This window comes from Sciurus carolinensis, chromosome 8, assembly GCF_902686445.1.
Source record: "Sciurus carolinensis chromosome 8, mSciCar1.2, whole genome shotgun sequence".
Lineage (NCBI taxonomy): Eukaryota > Metazoa > Chordata > Mammalia > Rodentia > Sciuridae > Sciurus > Sciurus carolinensis.
The window spans coordinates 134339675-134364466 of record NC_062220.1 but is presented as its reverse complement, the minus strand read 5'-3'; the positions used below and the strand labels follow the sequence as shown (position 1 = coordinate 134364466).

The 24792-nt window shown below is 35.7% G+C and overlaps 1 protein-coding gene across 5 annotated transcripts in view; it reads right to left on the bottom strand.

Annotated features, from left to right (window-relative positions):
- Positions 1 to 24792, bottom strand: part of Taok3 (TAO kinase 3) — a 170605-nt gene that overhangs the window by 123664 nt on the left and 22149 nt on the right. For 3 of the 5 annotated variants that reach the window (XM_047560814.1, XM_047560812.1, XM_047560815.1), the window contains exon 2: positions 4067 to 4123. The exons of the other annotated variants lie outside the window; for them this stretch is intronic. The gene's annotated coding sequence lies outside the window, so the exon portion shown is untranslated. The remainder of the gene's footprint in view (positions 1 to 4066; positions 4124 to 24792) is intronic. 5 annotated transcript variants of the gene reach the window in all.

The following is a 24792-nucleotide window of genomic DNA, read 5'->3' as shown; positions in this document are numbered from 1 at the left end:
GGACAATATTCTGAATGAACTTTTGGATTACTTGGGATTTTAGGGACTGGTTACTTAAGTTCTTAATTTCATTTTAAAATGTATGACTTTTTTCTTTTGATATAGACATGATTAGGACTAAAACTATAGGACATCAGGGTTGGAAAAGACATCAGAGGTCATATTCAATCTGACCTTACTTTGGAGATGAAGAAAGTGAGACTCAGATGAAATAACTTGACTCAGGTTAACTAAGCAATTGGTTCTGAAGCTGAAACGCCATCCAATTTCATTCAGTGTCTTTTCCATTATAACAAAGCTTATCAGTCATTATAAAGACCATATTTTTGCTCAAAAATAAAGTAGAAGGAGATATCACTATTACCACTTTATCAGCATAAGTTAGTGATATTTAGTAAAGCTGAGGGTGTGCACTCATGATTCTTGCATGGACACATGAATGAAGACATTGTAATGGTGAAAAATGGGAAACACCTTAAACACCGTTCATAGGGGAAAGGATAACTGTGGTATACTTACATGATAAAAAGTCATATTTAAATCAATAAACTCAATATAAATTTATTATAAAGAACCCAATATTATTTGTAGAAGGAAGTATAAATAAAATTTCAAATGGCAAAGAAAAGGATTTACACCAAATTCTGGAGAGTGAATGCATTTGGGGCGGATGGGAAGGAAAGGGATCTGGAAGGAATACAGAAGATACTTCACCTATGTGGTGAATGTCTTTAAAAAGTTCTGAGAGGGAGAGGTCCACGGATATTGGTTATAGACTACAAGTTTGAAATATTTAGTTAGTATTTAAAAAGTTAATTCTTCTCCCTCAAAAAGAGGAGGACCTAAAAATGGCAGAAACCAGACTGAATAATCATTTGAAGTAACTATGAGAACTGGGGAAAAGAGAGAATGTGTAAATGCACATGAGAGAAAACGCTTGTTTGTGGTGCAATGAACTCAAATGTAAGTAAAAATGACAAAGGAGGCAGAAATAGTAAATAACGGAGAGGGTAAATTTGGATGGGATAGTCCTTCGAGGTCACCATAAATGATTGACCCAAAATAATTTTGTAGCTGCTGGGATGTTTTCTGGAAGAGAAGAGTCACTAGGAGGCACTGATGCCAGGACGCACTCAGGCCACCATCCCACAGGGGAGGGGATGGACATCAGGGTGCATGACGTAGAGATTGTCTCTAATTGTTTGATTTCTCAGATGACCCTCAATTTATTCCTAATGATAATGGGAATGGATTGATAAGCAGGGTCAGGTTTTAAAATGTTCAACTGAAGGCATTAAGGAAAGGTTTTCTTAGTAAACCTTGATAATGAATTTGTTAACACAAATCTTATTTTTGAAGAATTTAACCTTTATTTTTTATTTATTTGTTTTTTATGTGGTGCTGAGGATTGAACCCAGTACCTCGCCCATGCTAGGCAAGTGCTCTACCACTAAGTTACAATCCCAGTCCTAAATCTTACCTTTTAATGTCCTTTTAACTGTAGCATACCTGCTACTACTCATTAGAGTTTGGTTAAGTATACCAGTTTATTAATTTTCCTTTAGAAATTTTACTATGTTTATGACTAGTGTTCCTTATTTTAAAAATAGAAATGATTTCCTAATCAAAAGAAACAAACAAAAAACAAAACAAAACATAAAACATAAAACTGAAAGGACACAGTCATGTGGCATAAATTATTTTCTTTGGTCTTATTCAGAAAAAAATTACATTAAAAAATTCTGCCTTGATGTCCTTGTATCTAGGAAACTCTAAGGAATTCACACACATATTAAAACTGTTAGAGCTTATATGAATTTAGTAATGTTGCAGAATACAAAATCAACCCAGAAAATCAGTTGTATACTAGTGATGAACAAACCTGAAAAGGAAATTAAGGAAACAATTGATTGATAATGTCATCATAAGAAGGAAATACTTAGGAACAAACTTAACCGAGGAGGCATGAAGACTTGTACGATTGAAAGCTGGACCTGGAGCTCATTGGTACAGTGCATGTTTAGCATGTGGGAAGCCCTGGGTTCAATCCTCAGACTCCCGAAGGAAAAGACTCGTTCAATGAAAATCACAAAACATTGCCAAAAGAAATCTAAAAAGACCTCAATAAATGGAAAGACAGCCTGTGTTCAAGGACTAGAAAACTTAATATTGTCAAGCTTGCAAAGCAACATACAGATGCAATACATTTACCATCAAAATTTTAATGGTGTTTAGTGAGGAAATGGAAAAACTCAGTCTAAAATTTGTATAGAAATCAAACCCAGCATAGCCAAAGTAACATTGCAAAAGAACAGAGTTGGAGGTCCCACGCTTCTTGTGGCTTAGTACACAGCTACAGAAGTGAAGGTGGGGGCTGGGGAGATAGCTCAGTTGGTAGAGTGCTTGCCTTGCAAGCACAAGGCCCTGTGTTCGATCCCCAGCACCGCAAAAAAAAAAAAAAAGAAAAGATGGGAACAGAAGTGAAGGCGGTGTCATAGTTACCAGTGGAGGGACACACATGGGCTAAGTGAGAGCTCTGGAAATACACCCTCGCTACCTATAGCTAAGTAATCTACAACAGGGCACTGAGAAAATCCACCGGGGAACGAACAGTCTTCAAAAAACCATGTTAGGACAACTAGATACTGGTATATGAAAGGATGAAGTTGGACCTTTACTTTATACCATATATATAAATTAACTCAAAATATATATTAAAGACCCAAGTAAAACTATAAAACTCTTTAAAAATTGTGATAAATCTTTATAACCTTGGGTTTGGCTATGGTTTCTTAAAAATGACATCAAAATATTTAGGGAAATGCACATTAAAACCATAATATTATCTCAACGCCTGTAAGAATAGTGCTCATCAAAAAGGTAAAAGATAAGGGCTGGGGATGGAGTCAGTGGTGGAGTACTTGCCTAGCACGTGCAAGGCCCTGGGTTCCATCCCTGGCACTGCAGGTGGGGGCAGAGGGAGGACAAAAGATAGTAAAATGAGTCATGTACAGAAAGGTCAAAACTGTATGGTCTCACTTATATGTGGACTCTAAAAAGTCAGACTCAAGAGAAGCAGAGTAGAATACTGCTTACCAGGGACCAAGGGCAGTCAGGACAAGTATCAAGGATATGAAATTTCAGTTGCAATCAGGTGACAGAATGTTAGTTTGATTTAATAATTCTACAATGTGTAAATATATCAAATCTTTAAATTGTTCACAATATTTATTTTGTCAATTACAAAAAAAAATTTAAAGTGAACATCAACAATGGCAATTCCAACGCCGAAAGCACAAGTGACTACAGACAAACCAGATAAACTGGACCTCAATAAAATCAAACTTATTTGCATCAAAAGACACTGTCAAAGGTGACAGCAAATATCTGCAAATCAGGTGTCAGATAAGGGTTTAACGTTCAGAACATTAATTAAAATTTAACAATGAGACAAACAAAACAATTTAAAATGGGCAAGGGATTTGAATGACATTTTTTTCCAAAGCAGATGTACAAATAGCAGATAAAAAAAGTTCAACATCAATAATTATAAGGAAAATGCAAAACCATAGTGAGATACCACTTCACACCCATCAGGATGGCTACAATTAAAAAAAAAAAAAAAACAGAAAATGACAAGTAAGGATAAGAAGACACTTGGAACTTTGTACCTTGCTGGTGGGTATGGGAAATGGTAAAGCCTCTTTGGAAACAGGCAGTTCCTGAAAACCTAAACGCAGAATCACCACATGACCCAGCACTTCTACTTCTAATTATATGACCAAAAGAACTGAAAACAGAGACTCAAACAGACATATATATACACCACTGATCATACCAGCATTATTCAAATAGCTGAAACACTGAAACAATCTAAACGTCCATTGACAGACACAGGATGAGGAAAATATAATAGAACACTATTCAGACATAAAGGGTTGAAATTCTGATTGAATATAATGCTAAATTAAATCATTCAGACACAAAGGACAAATATTACATGTTTCCAGTCATATGAAATATTTAGAATAGGCAAATTCATAGGAAGAGAAAGGTAAGAGATTACCTTGGCAAAGTAGGGGAATGCTGAGTTAGTGCTTAATGGGTACAGAGATTCTTCTCCCTGTAATGATGAAAGAGTTCTGTAAATAGATTGTGGTGCTGTACCCATAATTATTTCCCTATGATAGATTTCTACAAGTGAAATGGGTGTGTCAAAAGGTATATATGATAAGACACTGAACAGTACTCCAATATACCTGTTACGTTATTAATAAAGGTTAACATTTTTCCACTTACTGATTAACTTTTTGTAATCTTTTTATCACATCTAGTAAAATATAGGATCGCAGGTCTAGTGAAATCTAGTGATCTTTAAAAAGTTTATGAATTATCTATTTTTTAAAAAAATAGGCTTATATAACAATTTTCACCATTTCTCAAAGCTGATGCTACTTCAGCACATGAAAAGTGAAACCAGATAGCATGTTGGTAACTACAGGATACCAACAGGATATTACATCTTTTAATCTTTTCTCTATGTTAAAATATATGTATTTGCCTACCAGATAAAAGATCTTTGCTGGCACAAGCCCACCAATAAACAGAATGTGCTGTTTAATGTGCACTTTGTTTCATATACTTATCAACCCATCTCCCTCAATCTGTTGGAAGCCCAAGGCAAATAAGTTTATCAGCGCACAGTCATGATTAACATTTGACAAACTACATAATTAGTAACAGTTATGATTGATTGGGTACACACTGGCCAGCCACACTAGGCTGTAACATCGAGACCAGGACTATTTCATTATTAAAGAAACAAAAACCAAAAATGATTTCTGGCTAGCACAGTGCTTTATAAATAGTAAATAATTAATAATGTTTTTAAAACTAAAGTGAGGGGTCTTTTACAATGCTAGGAGTATATGAAGAAAGTGGGTCCCTAAACTGGAATATTCTAGAGTCACAGCAGATGAATTGCAAATGAATCATACTGCTATTTATAATGATAATTACAGCATGGTTTGTAATAGAAAACATCTGGAAACAACTCAAAAGTCCATCAAAAGGAATAGGTAGAATTATACACTTGATTACTGTGTAGCTAATACAACCAGAAGCAGATCTATAAGAAGGATATCCTACTAAATTATAGATAAGTAATATGAAAATGTAATATGCATATGTAATATCTGTAATGTGATTAAATTTTATAGTAACATTAAAAATATGAACATTATGAAAGATAAAGGAAAACTACAAGAATATACCCAAACAGTTGATAGTGGCAATATGTTGTGGCAAAGGTTAGTATGATAGTTTTTATTTGAGTTCATTTATGTTCTATATTGTGCATTATTGTACTGTTTAAAAATTTAATAAATGCAAATATATTTTAATAAAAATAATTTTTAATAAGAAAGTGAGTCATTTTGCCTTTGATCCATATTTACAGTGTATGTTGCAGCAAGCAACAAGATATCTAAAAAAGTGATAAACTAAAATGATAGAAAATTAATTTTTCTACCATTATTTATATTTTTGCCAAGTATATGATTTCCATTTTCTTTGTTGTTTCATTTATCTGATTGAGACAGTAACATAAAATGACATATCTTCACTGTTTGTGAGTATATTTTATTTTAAAAGAATTATATGAATTAAATATATATGAAGAAAATATGGTAAAAGATCCCAATAATGACTATATTAATATTGTTAATGGATATAATAGATGTTGCTAATGGATAATAGAAAATTTGAATAAATGAAAGATCTATTTTGTTCTTTGATAAAAATATTGCAAAGTTATTTCTCCTTAAAATTTAAATCTATATATTACATGAAATTCAAATAGAATTCCCTTTAAATTGTTCAAAATTTGATCTAGAACAGGGGCTGGCAAAACTTTTCTGTCAAGTTTCTTAGTGGGCAATACAGCCTAATATAACTGCTCAACTGTCTTGTAGCATGAAAACAACCACAGATAATATATAATGAGTAAATATGTGCTTGAACAAAACTTTACTTATACACACTGAAATCTGAATTTCATATAATTTTCCCATGTCAAGGAATAGTCTTCTTTTCCATCCAACAAATAAAAAATTAAGAATCATGTTTAGCTTTCCGATTATTAAAAACAAACAGATTTGATCTGTAGGTTCAAATTTTTCCAACTCCTGATCTAGAAGCACAAAGATTCAATAAGTAGCTAGGGAAATTCAGAGCAGGAGAAGGTAAGGAGTCTTGAAGAAACTTGTCCTACCAGAATTAAAATCAACTGTAAAACTACTGCAAATCAATGATTGAGATATGGGACCGGAATAGACAGATCAATGAAACAGAATAGAGGGATCTCAAAAAAACAAATAAATAAATAAACAAATCCACAATACATTATGTAGGCTGCATTTCAAATCAGTGCAGGAAGATGGATTACTTACCTAATAAAATGACACAGGACAGGAGACTAGTGACTCAAAGTTGAAAAAGAAAAAAAAAAGGAAGCCTCCACATCTCATTCTTTAAAACAAGATAATTCAGATTTTTTTACACAGAAAATCGTAACTGTTCAACCAATAGAAATATGGACAAATGTTTTCAAAATCTGATTTTCAATATGATACAAAATGCTGAAACTAAAAAAAAAGCCACTTATTGTGTGTGTATGTAAGAAAGCTAAAGTCTCTTAATTTTGCTGCAAAAATGTAAACCTCCAGGATGATGTTAACTGCAATGGAGGCTGAGAGAATAACAGTTAGTGATTAAAAAGAACATCTACACTAACCATATATAAATATACCGAATGAAAGGAGCGTGGTGGAGAACAGCACATCTGATAAAATCCCATTTTTACTTAAGATGGGATGTGTACATAACTGCATAGGGGTGCATGTGTGTGAAATGGTATCTCATCGTGTTTCGCAGCAGAACACAGGGATTCTGTAGGGAGGTTTCAAGAAAAAGATTAAGTTGACAGATTACCTGGTAGATGTGAACATAGTGAGAGGATACTTAAAATTATGGGATAGGAAATGAGAATGAATTATAAGAATTAATAAAAAAAATGAAGCAATTATTGACTCCAGGGAAAATAAAATGTTACTCAGAAAGAGAACTTAGTCCCATTCCTCTGAAAGCCACAGCTGTGAATAACATACATATAATAACGTAAGCACTGTCTGTTGAGCTAACCAAAAATTATGATATAACCATTTCTGGAAGCTGGGGGTAAAATGTGAGCTGGGTAGGTAAGAAAGCTAAAGTCTCATTTTTCATTTAAATTGAAATATTCAGATAGCAGTATAAACAGCTGCTTAGAAATACAGAGAAAAAAATCCCAGAATACATCTATAACACTTTAAAGTGGTTGCCACTGGGAAGCAGGAATTGGGAATGGGAGTAGAGATGTGAGAAGGAGACAGTGGTTTTTCATTATCAGCTTTGAAGAAAAATTTGGCTTTTTAAATTATAGATATATATAATTTTGATCAAAGTAACATTACAATAAACTGATTCTTCTGCACAAAGCACTACTAAGATAGACACAAATGTAGAAAATATTTGCCTTTATACTACAAAAAAACTATCATCCAAAATATACAGAGTATTTATGAATCAAAAAGAAAAGTGGAAAAAGACATGAAAATAGGCAAAGGAGGTAAATATACAACAGAAGTATAAATGGATTGTGAACAGGTGAAAGGATTTTCAACCACAGTAATAATCAAAGAAATGTAAATTAAGCTGGGCATGGTGGGGCACTCCTGCAATCCCAGCTGCTGGGTAGGTGGATGAAGGGGGATCATGAGTTCAGAGATAGCCTCAGCAATTTAGCAAGGTGCTAAGAAACTCAGTGAGACCCTGTCTCTAAAAAAATATAAAATAGGCCCCAGTGGTCCAGTGCCCCTGAGTTTAATCCCCAGGATCCTGCCCCCCAAAAAGAAATGTAAATTAAATTACACTTTTTTTTTTTTTTTCATGTTTCAAGCGAAGTGTTGGGAGGGGTGGTATGAGAAGAGAAGACAGGCACCTCCAGAACCTGTGTGGGTGTGTCAGTATAACAACAGAACTTCATTGGTGGCAATGTGGCACTGCCTATCAACATTTTTAAATGAAAACATCTTTTCATCTAGCAATTTTACTTTTGGTTATTTGTCCTACTGAAATACAGGGGTGGAGAAAGAAGAGTATACAGGAATGTACAACGTAGCAAAGTATGCAAACAACTTGAAATCAGTAACACTGAAAATGGGACAGCAGTTCAGAGGTTAAAAAGAGTAAGTGCACATGTAATAGTAGTATATAAGCATTAAGGGAAAAGCATGTTGCAGAACAGTGCACATAAAAAAAGCCCATTTTTATTTAAGAAATGATACGTGGGTCTGGGGTGTAGCTCAGTGGTAGCGCACAAGCTCAGCATGTGTGAGGACCTGGTTTCAATCCCCTGCAACACCAAAAAAGAAATAAAGAAATGAAACAATATGCATATAATTGCATGTGGGTGTGTGCAATTCCATAGGAAGAGTTCCATTTTAAAGAATACTCCAATCAGTCACAATAAACAAACTCCAGAAGTGGGGTAACCATAAAGGAATTTCATTTTTAACTTTTCTGTGTTATTTGCTTTTTTTTTTTTTTTTAAATAGAAAAGAATCTGCAGTCATCCTATAGTATTCATGGGCGGTGACTGGTTCCAGGAGCCCCCTAGGATCTCAAACCTGCAGCTGCTCAAGTCGCTTACATATGGTCTGCCATATCTGCAGGTTCTGAAACACATCTGCATCTGTACTCTTCAAACTTACAAAGATACACTTTGGTTGTGTCCCACATTGGATCAGGTACTGTGGAAAAATAAATTTCCATTTTATCAGCAATTTCTCTACCTTATTTCATTTTGATGATCATGGATATAATTCTACTTACTTGTAATAATAAAAAATATTTACTCCTAGATTTTGCCAGCATATCAGGCAGTTTATTAGTTCTGTTTACAACCTTCACTACACTATTTGCTGCTAAAAACATTCAATTGTCTTTTTGTTTTTTATTATAAAAGTAATAAATGTTCAATGATATTACCGCACTACAATGGGGGTGTAGATAGAAAGTTTCCCTCTCCTTTCGGCCTTCCTATTCCCACTCCTAAGAGGTATTGCTCCTGAGAAACCATTGTGTATTCTTCAGTAATTTTATATATACAATAATCATCCCCATTATACTGCACAAATGAAGTCATGCTATAATCCTGATTGATAACATGCTGACATACACATCAGTCTAAATTGATTACGATATGATTATTGTAAAATATTACTTAATAGTATTTTTTTATTTAAAAGACACATTTGGACTAATTTGGGATCACAATGATCAAAAACAAGCAAGCAAGCCAAATACCTAACTCAGTCCCTGCATCTGGTTTTAATAATAAAAACCATGGCTGACTCCACCCTCTCACCCTCATCTGCAGTACAGTCACTTGGTTGGAGGTTTTATGTATCTGATATCAATTAATTCCCCTAAGAATCCCAAGTCATTGTCACTATTATCCCAATTTTACAGAGAAACTGATGTTCTGAAAAAGCTGAGAACCAGGACTAGAGAAAGTTCAATTTCTTAACTTTCTAATCATAGTACAAAAACTAAAGTCTAAACAAGTCTGAACCACTTGTTTATATAACATAAGCATGTGTCACTTTGAAAGAAAAATACTTACATGTGTTGAGAAATAATAATTAGTGAAGGAAAAGGTTCAAACACTCATGAAAATGCTATGTATAAGCTATTTTGATCTTCTGCCAAAAATACTGGAAACAATCCGTGTAAGACAGAGTTAAATTCATTCACTCTCCAGTCCTTGGAGACTGGTTCTCAAACTCAAGTTTCCTTTCTGGCAGAAGAGGAACTTCTATAAAAATCCTAAAATGTAATTCTCACAAATAAGCTTCAGGATTATTGGCATTTAGTGTTTTTATCTTATGTCTTCCAGAACAAAGATCTACTTAGAGGCCACAAATACTATCTTTCCCTTTTGCTAGATTAAATTTGAAAAGTCCATTTGATCTGTTATGGATTAATTTTAGATCCACTTTAACTGAAAGAGTGACACATTATGTAAAACTAACCCCCAAACTGTGATTTTCCTAACCCCAGTAGAACATTTTTACTCATTTTCAGAAAGCATAAGACATGTAGACAGTAACTTCCTTCTATTAAATTAATCATGAATGCATTCTGCCACTCACAGGGCACATGCAGATCAAAGATCTCCACTCTGCTATTTCCTCTTCCAGGAATTTATTCAACATATACTTATTGGGTTCCTAAAATAATCAGAGTTTGTGGTAGGTGGTAAAAAGAAATACAACAGACACAAAGCCTACTCTCAGGGAATTTGCAGTCTACAGAAGAACCATTTAATTAAAGTAATCTTTACATCACGTGTTTACTTATATGGACAGGGAGCACAGGACCCTACTTCCCATTCGTGTTCAAAGCTCTACAACTGGAGTACAGAAAACTCTGAATCTTTATTAAAAAATAAGTCCAGCTATTTCAGAAATTTACATTAATGAGTAACATGTGATGCTAATTATCTCCTCTGGGTAGAAGAGCTACATTTTTTTCTTCAAGGGGAACTAGAGGTCTCTCACTAAAGAACCCATTTTGCTAGTCCCAAATTCAAAATATAACCAAATAATTGGAACTTCCCACTTATATAAAGAAGTACAGTGTTAATCAAGATAGCAAGAGATATTCTGGCATAAGGGATTTATGATGGCTTTTAAATTTGGAAGAAATATGAAACTAACACTTTTTTTCCTGTAATTTTATCCATTCCTTCCACAAATACTTATTTAATATCTATGATGTGCCAGGCTTCATGCCAAGTAGCAAAGATAATAATCATGAACATGCTAAGGTCTTGTCCTCAAAGAGATTAGATCTAGTGAGAAAGCAAGCCTGAAATACAGGCAGTCACAGGGTAGTGTGGCACTCATAAAAGATATTTAACCCAGTTTCTCGAGGAGAGGAGGTAAGATAGTCTCGGACACCCGAAAGTATTTGAGGCAGGTGGGAGCAGTTAATGCAAAGGCTGGAGACAAGAGTTCATGAGTAATAAACACAACTGACAGGCTAAATTATACAACACAGATATATTGACCCTGAAACTTCAAACACCATGTGATGTGTAATGGTTGGTTCTAGTAGGAATGGTGATTTGGTTACTGGAATTTAGACTACTTTCTCCAGAATTAATGTGGAAGCATCAGGATCTGTGTCCTGAGAACTGGATTCCAAAGCAATTCAAATTTATTCTCAATTTTAAAAAATCCAGCAACATACGGAAAAAACAAACAAACAAACCTTTATTTCAGAGTATAATTAGGAAATACAAAAACATAGAAAAGGAAAAAAAAGGAATGCTTTACTAAGATTAATGTTAGACATCTGCTAGAACCATAGTGAGCAACAGGACTATATTCTATGTCATGAGTCATTTTCTGTATGCTCTTTACATCACGACACAAAACTTCAGTTAGGCATGGTGGGGCATACCTGTAATCCCAGCTACTAGGGAGGCTGAAGCAAGAGGATCAGAAGTTTAAGGTCAGCTTGGACAACTAAGCAAGACCCACATCTCAAAAAAAAAAAAAAGGTGGAAAGGTGAGGGGGGCACATAAAGCTGCTATATTCTATGAATTAGACATTGTAGGAGGGACTGTCTCTGTCCTTTAAAAATGGGAAGTAGCATTCAACTAACCACTGCAAAGCAAAACAAAAACCAAGGGTCACAGGAATACAAATAGTCCCTTAATTTTGATATTTCGTACATGGATCCATGGCAAGTTCTCTGAGGTGATACTGGTAAAAATGCAATAAAGATTTGCATAAGTATCTGCATACATCTACTTCTGCCATGACTTAAAAGTGGAACACTGGTATGTGGCTAACCAGAAACACAAAGTACATCATTAGGGTATTTGTTTTTATCTGTCATGAATAATGGCTTTAAGTCAAAACTCTGGGTGGAAAAAAAACAGAAAAATATTTGATATCTTCAAATTTTGAGAAAAAAACACATCAGATAATTCAATGGTGTGTGCTTTCTAGAAATTAATGACAAAAGTCCTAGAATAAAATCTGAACTCTCATTTCCTGTCCATTTTTTTCCCACAAATTATTTCTAACTAGAGATGCTAGGGGGAAAACAAAACAAAATAAAACCTTCACTATGAAAAGTCAAAATAACATGAGAAACTAAATGTAAAGATTATAATCAAATGTAAAGATTATTATTCAACCAAGAATAAAATTGTTTCAGAGTGGTAAGCTTAGGTAAGAGTAGTCAGAGAAGTCTTTATCCACCTTTTCTATCTACAAAGAACAGCAGTCTATATTTTTATGCAATGAAACATTAAATAGACCTGGTGATAGAAAGAAGTACCTTATTTCTAAATGAACTTTCAAATATGCCTGATCACAGGGTACCCAATAACATGTACAATTTTATGTTTTTTGTTTATTAAAATGATTAAAAAATAAATATGCCAAGGCAGCCTTGTGCTTCTTTAGGTAGTGTTCAGATTCTTGACCCAAACTACACTGCCCGCCAGCCCTCTGCAGATGGTTAAGATGTGCGTCGGTGTGCGTGAAGACCAGGGCCCATTTGAGACTTGGGCAAAGAGGAAACTGCCACAAAGGGGAAGTGCCCTGTAGGGCAGCTCCTTTGGTAATCACAAAAGATGAGAGCTGGTGCTCACATTTTAAGAGGATTAATTGATAAGAAAAAGCAGAAAAGGAAGCCAAGATTTTTTAAAAGTTCAAAAAGGAAAAGAGGGTAAGAGAAAAGGGAAAAGGAAAAGGAAAAAAGAAGGAAGAAGGTAAAATGGGAGAAAGCAAGCCTGAAAGGGTGAAGGGTCGTAGAAAGCGGTCGGTCAGAAATGACCCTTGGTAGAGGGTACCCATCCATCTCATGAGTCTCCTCAGTCTGAAATGGACACAGACCTCCTAAAACCGACAGACACTGGTTTTCTTGAAGAACAAGAATGTGGAATTGGTCTCCACTGTGCCTGGCTGCCACTACCAAAAACGAGAGAAAAATAAGTGACACAAAGGTCGAGATATGGCACACAAAGGCCTACAGCCTCATTCTTTTGTAAGAGGGGGAAATTTGTGAACATGTACTACATATGATTGGTATTTTCTGGAAGAGCAATTACTAGAGAATATAAATATGACTTGGAATTCAATTCCATCTCCTTCAGAAAGAAGTATATTGTACTTTTGATAAGAGAATTAATATAGAAAGGGAAAGAATGTACAAAGTAGACAGCTTGGAGTTTCAGATAATAATTCCATGCTGAATTAGGAAGCCAAGAGCTGGTGCTGCCCCTGGACGCACCACACGCTAACCCTGTGGTGCTAGGCCTATCATTTACTGTAAAATGAGGACAATACTACCTGACTTTATGGTAATCTTTTTTTCACTTTTTGTTACTGGGGACAGAACACAGGGGCACTTAACCACTGAGCTACATCCCCAGTTCGTTTTATTTTTTATTTTGAGATAGGGTCTTGCTAAGTTTCTGGGGCTGTCCTTGAACTTGTAACCTCCTGTCTTAGCTTCACAGTTGCAGGGATTACAGGTGCAAGCCACCATGATGGCAATCTAATGGTAATCTAATGGTAATCTTGAGGACCAAATTTTAAAATAAGCATGAAAAGGTACTTTATAAATTGCAATCAAATATAACGTAGTTAAGGGCATTTTGAAACCTATGAAGGTATAATTATTGTATTACTAATAAATTTATTTAGTTTTAAAACCTGTGAAATCTATACATAAGATAAAAAATTAGGATTTCTAGTATTTATAATTAGTATTAATACTAATTATTTATTCTTAAAACCACAGATAATCTTCCTTTACCGATATTCTTCTTACTAGCCATCCACACCCACAATCCAGCCTTCATGTTCCACTGTATGATACTTTATTTTCTCATACCTGGTTGTAACAAAGTTATCTTTTCTAAGATACTCCTCACTCCTTTCCCCTGCCCCCACTTTTCATCAATAAATCTGCTCTGTAGGATTTTCTTTCTTTACTTAAAAAATTAAAAGTCACAGCCAGGCATAGTGGTACATGCTTCTAATCCCAGCAACAAAAGAGGTTAAGACAGAAGGATCCCCAGTTTGAGTCCAGCCTCAGCAACTTAGCAAGGCCCTAAAGAACTTAGTGAGACCCTCTCAAAAATAAATAGATAAATTAATAAACAAAGTAAAAGGGCTGGGGATGTGGCTCCGTGGTTAAGTATCCCCAAGTTCAATCCTCAGTACTAAGAAAAAATAAATTAGCCACTTTTTTAAGGCGTCACTACAGAAACCATATCCTCTACATGCAGCCAACCTACACCTCAGTAGCACCCATATGCTTTGTACTTTTTTTTTTCTTTCTTTTTTTGGGGTGCTGGGGATTGAACCCAGGGCCTTGTGCTTGTGAAGCAAGCATTCTACCAACGGAGTTATATCCCCAGTCCTGTTTTGTACTTTTATTTCCCCCCATAAAGCTACAGTTAGATCAAAATAAATAAATGAAGACTAAACAGATTTCTTTTTTCTTTTTGGTGCATTCCTTCTTTAGAGTACACATAAAGAAACTATGCTGCCTTTAGGTCAATTAGTCATCCTCAACAGCTTAATGATATAATTCTCCAAAAACAGAACTGCATGCGTCCTCTCTTACACAATCGTGTACAAAATGATTCCTTTATTTAAATTAACCATTTGAAATCACCCAGAAGCACACTAAATTCTTCTCTGAACTAACGCATATAACTAGAAAATGTAAAATAAGGTTTTAAAAATTTAAGCTCTACTTTTATAAAACTGAGATAAATACTAAGTGAATTGATATTACTGATTTATGGATTATATCAACTAGACATCACAAATTCAACTTGAGCTCCAATTCTATACTATAAATGAGAACTGACCCTGGGGTGGAAGGGCTCATGCTGGGAAGGACTTGGGAGCACCATGAACTTCCATGAGACACCCAATGTTGACCAGTCTACCGTAGCATGGAGGGCCAGGGGAACCCCAGATTTGTCATACTAAAAACTGGGGAAATTATGGGGAAGTCTTTGGATAAGAAAAATGTGTTTGGGGGCTGGGGAGATAGCTCAGATGGTGGAATGCTTGCCTTGCAAGCACAAGGCCCTGGGTTCGAGCTCAGCACCGCAAAAATAAATAAATAAATAAATAAATAAATAAAAGAAAAATGTGTTTGGCAAACTCACCATTTTCTATGCTGCTTGCTTGTTGGAAAAGAAGAAGAAGAAAAAAAAAAAAAAAAAAAAAAAAACCCAACAAACACCCTCCAAAACCTCATACTTAAAAATTTACTTTGTATGTATTTAATAAAAAAGTTACTTTGGTTAAAAGACACATAATGATGACCCAGATCCCACAAAATTCCAAAGTAAGAGATACACTATCAGAAACTTATTAATGTTCAGTATTGTTTAGTGTTAATCAATATTCCTCTTCTTAAAAAATCTACATAGGTTTCTGGTTCCACAATGAGCTGGTTTATGTTCCCTGATTCTCCCCTCTAAACATAACCCAATAACCTGGAAATAATTCAATAGATAATCAGAAGGATTCTGAATTGCAGAAAGAAGAGGTAGGCTGGCTAGGAATCTCAGGATATAGACACCTTGTCTAGTTCCCTGGGCTTTTTCTTTATCTCCTTTATATCCCAGACTGAGCATGAGGAAAATCTGCATCCCTGAACAGGCACAAAAAAACAGAGGTTAAAAAAAAAAGTCTGCTCTCTCTCATCAAGGATGCAGGAAGAGGAAGCACAGCAGTGTCCTAGCAGGGACACCCATATTCCAGTGGCCTCAGCAGGAGCACTCTGCTGCAGAAGTGGCAACCATGGAACCTGGGCAGCAGACCCATTCTTGTCCCACATCAGGTGATAGTAGGCATGCCCCTCCACACACCCTAGTTATGCCTGGACGCACGTTTCCCAGGCTTCAAAAAGTAGCAGAAACCGGGGCTGGGGAGATAGCTCAGCTGGTAGAGTGCTTGCCTGGCAAGCACCAGGCCCTGAGTTCGATCCCCAGTAACGCAAAAAAAAAAAAAAAAAAAAAAAAAAAAAAAAAAAAAAAAAAAAAAAAAAAGTAGCAGAAACCACCTCAAACTGGTGATTCCTGGCCATCTTCTCACTGGCAAAAGGTAATTCAAACTAGGCATCTCCCAGTCCTTCCCCCCTCAGCAGGAGGTGAACCAGACCCTTGGCTACTAGCTCTTCAGCAGCAGCAGATGGTGGTCCAGGTAGGTGCTTCCCTTTCCCCTGGCACTATGAGAGCTGGCATGGAAACACTAGGAGAATCACCATTCACCCCTTTACTACTGACAATGGGAAGTCCAAGGAGGACCAGAGAAGTGCCATCTGCCTTCATTGAAGGCACTAGCAGGGATCCGTTGGGAAGCTTGAGTACAACCAGAAAAATGAAGTAGACCAAAATAGCATTAAAAAGAACACTCCAAAACTAAATTGCCATTGAACCTACCACCCATGAAGTGGACGGATACACATTAAACCTAAAAGAGCACAACTACCTGGCTACGTAAAAGATGGAAAGAGGATCAATAGTTGAAAAAATAATATCCACAATATTCAGGATAAATAATAAAAAATTTTAAAAATCACTTGTCATATCAAGAGCCAGAAAAACCACAACTTGAATGTGAAGACATTCAACTAATACCAATTTAGTGAGATGAATCAGATATTGGAACTGACAAAGATTTTAAACCAGGCTACCATAAAAGACAGAGACTGGCAGAGTGCATAAAAATGCGTGACAAAACAATATGCAGAACACGAGGAACTCAATTCACATGTAACATTATAAGCAGCATGAAAGTAAAAGAATGGAAAGAAGACAGGTCATATACACTTGAACTTAAAAAAGCATGAGTAGTTATATAGATATCAGAGTAGCATTCGGGGAAAAGAAAATTACTCAGGATAGTGAAAGGTGTTACACAGAAGGATCAGTCACCAAGATACAGTAACCTTCAAGGCTCATCTATTCAAAAATCCCTTCAAAACACCCAAAACAAAAACTGATAGAGCTAAAAAGAAAAAGACAAATCTACAGTTATACTTGGGATATTTAACACCACCCTCAGCAACTAATAGAATCATCAGCTAAAAAAGCTAGCAAAGATAAAAGAATTAAACAATACTATCAACCAAGAGGATCTAATGGACATTTATAGAACATTCTTCCCAACAACAGCAGGACACAGGCTCTTATAACCTGTCATGGAATCTTCACTGAGATAAACCATAACCTCAGACAGAAAATAAACTTTAACAAATGTAAGCCAACTCAAAATCATAAAGAATAAGTTTTCTAATCATAATATAATCAAACTAGAAATAAAGAGGGAAACCTACAAACATTTAGAAATTAACACATTTCTAAACACTGTGTGGATTAAAGGATTCACAAAGGAAATAAAAAAACACAGACCTAAATGAAAATGATTAATACTGTGTACCAAAATTTGTGGGATGCAACTAAAGCTGTGCCAAAAGGAAAATGTATAGTCCTAAAATGAATATATTAAGAAAAAGGAAAGGTCTCAATAATGTGCTTCTACCTATAAAAGAATGGCAAACAACCCAAAGTGAGCAGTAGGAAGGACATCATAAAACCAGAAATCTATAAAATTGAAAACAGAGAAAAAATACAGCTAAAAACTTCTGTGGGGAAAAAAAATTGACAGATCTTTTTATTTTGACAAAAATAAAAAACAAAATATACATATTTTCATCAACAAGATAAAAATAATATAACCATATGATCTAACAATCTACTTCTGGATATTTACCCAAAAGAATTAAAATCAGGGGGCTGGGGAGATAGCTCAGTCGGTAGAGGGCTTGCCTTGTAAGCACAAGGCCCTGGGTTCCATCCCCAGCACCCAAAGAAAAAAAAAAAAAAATTAAAATCAGGATCTTGAATTAAAATCAAGATTAAAATCAGGATGATGATCTCTTCTACCAGCACATCCATGATCACTGCAGCAACATTCAGAATAACTAAGATGTGAAAAACCTAAATGTGCCTTTTAAAATTGTATATGTGAATATACATGTGAGCATGCACGGATGACTCACACAGTGCCCTGGGTTAAAGGGTTCAATCCTCAGTACTGAGAAAGAAAAAAAAGAGGGGGGGGGCAGGCATCCATGAGCATGCGACATGGTTGGTGATCCTTGAGGACATTACGCTAAGTGAAATAAGTCAGGCATAGCACATCAAATATTATGTAATTCCTCTTATACGAGGTGTCTGAAATATTCAAACTCATAGAAGCAAAGTTTGCTAGGGGTAGAAAGGGGAGAGGAAGAAATGGAGAGTTGAAAGGTCTCATGCTAAGAGAGAGGTCACAGTAAAAATAAAGTAAGATAAAACTGAACAAACAAATCACTAATGTCAGAAATGAGACAGGAAATATTACAGCTCCTATACTGATTAAAAGGACAATAAGGGAATACTATGAAAAACTTTGACAAATTTGATAATTTAGTTCACAAATATGACAACTCAGAAACCACTAATATAACAAAATCAGCCCACATAAAATAGATACCTTGAATAATCCTATAACCATGAAAGAAATTAAGTTTGTAATGGAAAGCCTCCTAAAAGTGTAATCCCCAGCCCAGTTGTCTTTACTGGAAAATTTTACCAAATATTTGAAGAATTTATATTAGATTTGCACAATCTCTTTCAGAAAATAGGAGGGAACCCTTTCCAACTCATTACATGAGGTCAGTATCACCATGAAACCCAAATTAAACACAGGCAGTACAAAAAGGGAGAGAGAGAGAGGAAAGAAAGAAAGAAAACTACTAGCTAATAATCTCTCATGAACCTAGACACAAAAATTCTCAATAAATACTGAGTTGGGGGTGTAGCTCAGTGGTAAAGCACCTGCCTGGCTTGTGCAAGGCCCTGGGTTTGGTTCCAGTACTGCGAGAAACTACAAACAAAAACAAAAAACCCAAACCCAAAACACTTCAACAAAATATCAGCAAATTCAACCCAACACTCTATAAAAAGAACTGCAGACCATAAAGGAGAGGAATTTATTTAAAGTACATGAAAGCAGTTTGATATTTGAAAATCAATTAATGTAATCCACTTCAACAGGTTAAAGAAAAACTCGTATGATCCCTTCACCTGATGCAGAACATCCACACACAAACTTTTGGCAAGTAAAGAACAGAATACAACAATGTCAACTTGATAAAGACCATCTACAAAAAATGATATCAAACATCAGATTTAATATCACAATCAGTATTCCATGGTAAAAATCTGGATGCTTTCCACCTAAGAGCAGGAACAAGACAAGGGTGTCTGCTCTTGACACTTGTATTCAACATTGTGTTGGAAGTTTAGCCTGGGCAATTAGGGAAAAAGAAAAAAGAAAAAGAAAAAAAGAAAACTAAAAATAAAATTAAAAAAAAAAAAGGATGCAGATTATAAAGCAATAAATGAAACTGTTCCTATTTTCAAATAACAACTTACGACATAGAAAATCCCAAAGATCTATGAAAACACTAGAATTAAAAGGTGGGTTGAACAAGATCATAGAATATCAGATCAACTCATAAAAATGCACTTCTAGGTACTAACAATAAGCATGTCAAACCGGAAAACTTTTGATGATGCCATTTATAATTACTCCAAAGAAATTTAAACACTCAGTTATAAACTTGGCAAACAGGTACACAGGGGCTGGGAGTATATCTCAGCAGTAGAGTTCTTGCCTAGTATGCTCAAGGCCCTGGGTTCAATCTGTAGAAACACAAGAAAAAACAAAAGCAAAACACATACATAATATGCATGCTGATAATTAGAAAATGTTGAAAGAAATAAGCCTAAGCAAATGAAGAGCTACCATATTCACAGATCAAAAGCCTCAAGACAGAAAAGCTGCCAATTCCCCCCAAATTTATCTAGTTTTAAAGTAATTTCTATCCAAATTATAGAAAAGATGTTTGTACATATAGGGAAGCTTATTCTAAAATTTAAATGAAAAGACAAAAGAAGCAGAATGGGTAGACAATTTTGAAAATGAAGGATATCAGGGATTATTTAAACCAATTCTGAGGCTTACTCTGTAGCTACAGTAATCAAGACATTTTGGTGCTATTGAGACAGATACATAGACCAATTGAACAGAATTGAGAACTCAGAAACAGATATACATGAATACAACCCTTGATTTTTGACAAAAGGGTCCCTAAATGGAGGAAGGATACCTTTTCAACAGATGCTGCTAGTGCAATGGGATCTTCGTAGGCAAAAAAACAAAACAAAACAAAATAAAACCCCTTGATCTAAAACTCATGCCTACAAAAAATTAACCCCAAATTATTACAGTTAAAATATATGAATATCACACTACAATGTGTTTAGAATAAAAATAGGAGAAAATCTTTGGGATCTAGCAATAGAAAATTCTTAACACCAAAAGTATGAGCCCATTAAAGACAAAAACTGGTAAACTGTACCAAATCAAAATTTAAAACCTTTGCTCTGCAAAACACCCATGAAAAAATGAAAAGACAGCTGCAGACTGAAAGAAAATATTTAGTGACCACATATTTGATCAAGGATTTGTTTGTAGAATATATTAAGAACTCTCAAAACTCAGTACTATATAAAAGCAACAAAGTCCAATTAGAAAATGGGCAAAAGATATAAGTAGAAATTTCACTGAAGAGGACATACAAATGACAAGCATATGAAAGGATGTTCAACTTCATTAACCAATAAGACGATGTAAATTTAGACTACAGTGAACCAGGGTGCAGCGATACCTGACTGTAATGCCAGCTACTTGGGAGGCTGAGGCAGGAAGATTGTAAGTTTGAGGCCAACCTGGGCAACTCAGTGAGACCTTGTCTCAAAATAAAAAAATGAAAAAGGGATGGGAGGTAGTTCAGTGATAGAGTGCCCCTGGGTTCAACGCCAGTATCACAAAGACAAAACAAAAACAAATAACCTACAAGGAGATATTACTGCACACCTATCAGAATGGCTGAAATAAAAAAAAATAGTGATACCACCAATACTGGTGAGGAATGAGAAACCAGTTCTTTCTTTTACACGTGAAATGGTGCACACAGTGTGGCAGTTTCTTATAGAACTAAATATGCAATTACCACGTGATCAAGCGATTGCATTCCTGGGCACGTATGTATCCCAGAAAAATGGAAATTTCTGCTCCCATTAAAACTTGCACAGGAATGTTCATAGGAGTTTTATTCTCAATAATCAAAAGGTAGAACCAACCCAGATGTCCTTCAATGGATAAATGAGTACATAAACTATCTTACATACATCCCATGGAATGCTATTCAGCAATAAAATGGTATAACTATTGCTACATACAACAACTGGGATAAATCTCTAGAGAAGTTTACTGAGTGAAAAAAATGTCAGTTCCTAAAGGCTTCGCACTATATTTTTCCATAGGTATAACATTTTTGAAATGACAAAATTGCAGACATTAAGAACTGATTAGTGATTGCCAGAGGTCCAGGATAGATGGTGGGGGATGGGAGATGAGAAGGAAGCAGGTATGGCAAGGTAGTCTAGTGACTGTGGTATGGATGCACACGACAAAGATTTATAGACCTAAACACACCACACACACACACACACACACACACACACACACACACACAGTACAAAACAAGAAATTCAAACAAGACTGGAAAACTGTAGCAATATCAATGTCCTGGTTGTGATATTGTACTATGGTATTATTGGGGGAAATCATGTAAATAGTATATGGGATCTCTCTGTATTATTTCTTAACCATGTGTGAATCTACAATTATCTCAAAATGAAAGGTTTAATCTAAAAAAAAAAAATCCATGTAGTTCACATATGGTTATATATATTTATCATTTACTTTTCTGTGTGTGGTACAGAGGTTTGAACCCAGGGGTACTCTACTACTGAGATTCATCTCCAGTCCTTTTTCAAGTTTTTATTTTGAGAAAGGTCTGGCTAAGTTGTTCAGGTTGGCCTCAAACTTGCAATCCTCCTGTCTCAGTCCCCAAATAGCCAGTACCATGGCATATGCCACCATGTCCAGGTATCATTCGCTTCTTTAACCATTTATCCAGCTGCTCTGGTGTATGAGGCACTGTTTCATGTGCTGGTGGAATGGGGGTGGGGAGGTAGAGGGTGGGCAATACACAAATGGGTATTGAATAGAGATCCCACCTTCACAGATGTCACAATGATAATTATACAGAGATTTTTACTTCCTTTTTAGACTGTCTGACTGTGTTGCCTGGGCTGGCCTCAACACCTGGGTTCAAGTGGTCTTCCTGCCTCAGCCTCCTCAGTGACTGGACTATGTGGGCACACCCTGCTGCATTTTGGCTTGCCATTCTTTATTTAAAATGTGTCTTTCACTAATAGAAGGCAAAGATGATGACGGTTTTAATTACCACTCTATCTACCAAACAGAGTGCCTGGAACATTCAGCTAACACCACATAAATGCATGAATGATTGACTGAATCAATCAACAGAAGAGGTGATAAACAGCACTAACTGGTTAGAATACAGTAGAAAAAAGTTGTGACTTAATGAAGGATGTGAAACAGAGGAAGGCATAACTAGTCATGTCTGGAGAGGCCTCCAAGATGTGAGCGGGAAGAGGAGAAAAACCATTCCAAGCAGAGAGAAGTGTGCACTGGAGAGCACAGTGGTCTAGGAAAAGCCCAGCACTCCTAGGGACCAGCAAAGAGCCTGGAGTGCTTGAGCCCACAGTTCTCTACTGGAAGTGGCAGAGGATCAGTCTGAAGTCTGACTGCGGATGCTACACTAGGGCAATTTGGACTTGCACATGAACCATGTGGCGACACTGGAGTTTCTGAAGCCAGTGGAGGATGTTCCGATTTGTCTTTTAGAAAGTGAACTCTGAAGGCAGTGAATGGCAGCACAGCGGGGAGGAGAGAGGAGCTGAGAAACAAAGACCGAGGTCTGGAAGGAAGGAAAATTCTGCTCTTCATAACAGTCAACTTAACCGGAAAACTCCATCCTCAAATGTACTGCATTAGTGGAAGTGAGTCTAAGTCCTGGCCCCCATGGTTGGCACCGTGGTCACCTTTAAGTCTGTGTAATGAATCACATCATAAGGAGAACATTTTATTGAACATTTCACTTGCTCTTTTTTGCAGTCTTCTAATACAAATATACTGCTTTACAGTTTTTAGTTTGAATTCGTCTTTCCCCAGTTTTAAACCATTTTAAAATCTGAAATAACGAACGACTCTTCATAGTTTATGAAATCTTGCAGTCGTGGTCAACTTATTAATATTTTGAGCATCACAAAAATTATCCCTTTCACATACTATTCATGATATTGAGGAACTGCACTTATTTCTCCTAAAACACAGTGACTATTTTAGCAAGAAAACAAATGCAGTTTCAGTAACTAAAATATTGACCTCCAGAGAGAATAAATTATATACCTCAACTATGGAGAATAACTGTAAGTATTTTCCATACATTCTGTATACATTTCTATAAATTCAAAGCCTTGTGACAAAATGTGGAAGCTGTGGAAAGGTAACTCTATAATGTAATAAGTTGGCAGTACCTACCTCTCCTCTTCCCCTAAAAAAACAAACTTCCAGGCTGGAGTGGGAAGAAGAGCAAAGGAGTTAAATATAATTAATTCTGGGTACAATATAGTGACTCCTTATTCACCTTGCTTTCTTTTCACACCATGTGACAATATTCTATCTTGGTACTAGGGACTAAGTTCAGGGCTTCACACATACTAAGCAAGCACTCTACCACTGAGCCATACCCCCAGCCTTTTTTGTTTTATTTTGAGGCAGGGTCTTTTTAATTTGTGTAGGCTGGCCTTGAACTTGTGATGTTCCTGCCCCAGCTTCCCGAGTAGCTTGGGTTACAGGTATGCACCACTGTACCTGGCTCCATGTGACAAGTTTCTAACAGCAAAGAGAGAATCAGGAGTACGATGTAGGAAGAGAAAAGGAATATGAAAATAACATTTTCTTCTGTAAAAAGAAAATGATGTTATTTGTAGTTAATGTTTTTGCTTCATTTTACAAGAACACAGACATCTAAATAGTTTTTATAAACCTCACAGATAGATATTAAATGTTATTTTTGAGATCTTTTTATTCTGGAAAATGTTAAACATAAGGAAAAGTAAACAGATGAGCACAATGGATTGCCTTATTCCCACCTTTATCAGTCGTGGCCTTGTGTATGACCCACCCATTTCCCACCTCACCCATATTTTGAAATAAATCCTAAGTATATCATTTCATCCGAAAATATTTAGCATGTTTAAAAGACACAGACTGGGGCTGGGGTGTAGCTCAGTGATAGAGTGCTTCCCTAGCAGCACAGGCCCTGGGGTCTGTCCCCAGCAGCAGCAGCACCACACACACACACACACACACACACAAATATGATTTTTTTAAAAAAAAACCTAACTATATCATTAATACACCTAAAAATTTAACAATAATTCTTTAACACCACCAAATATAAGATGAAAATTTCACCTTTTCCAGGGTGCCTTGTGAATTTTTTGTTCTATTGTTTCTTTATAAGTCCAAATTAAGTCCAAATATTGCAGCTAGTTAATGTGTCCAACTTTTATTTTAATAGTAATA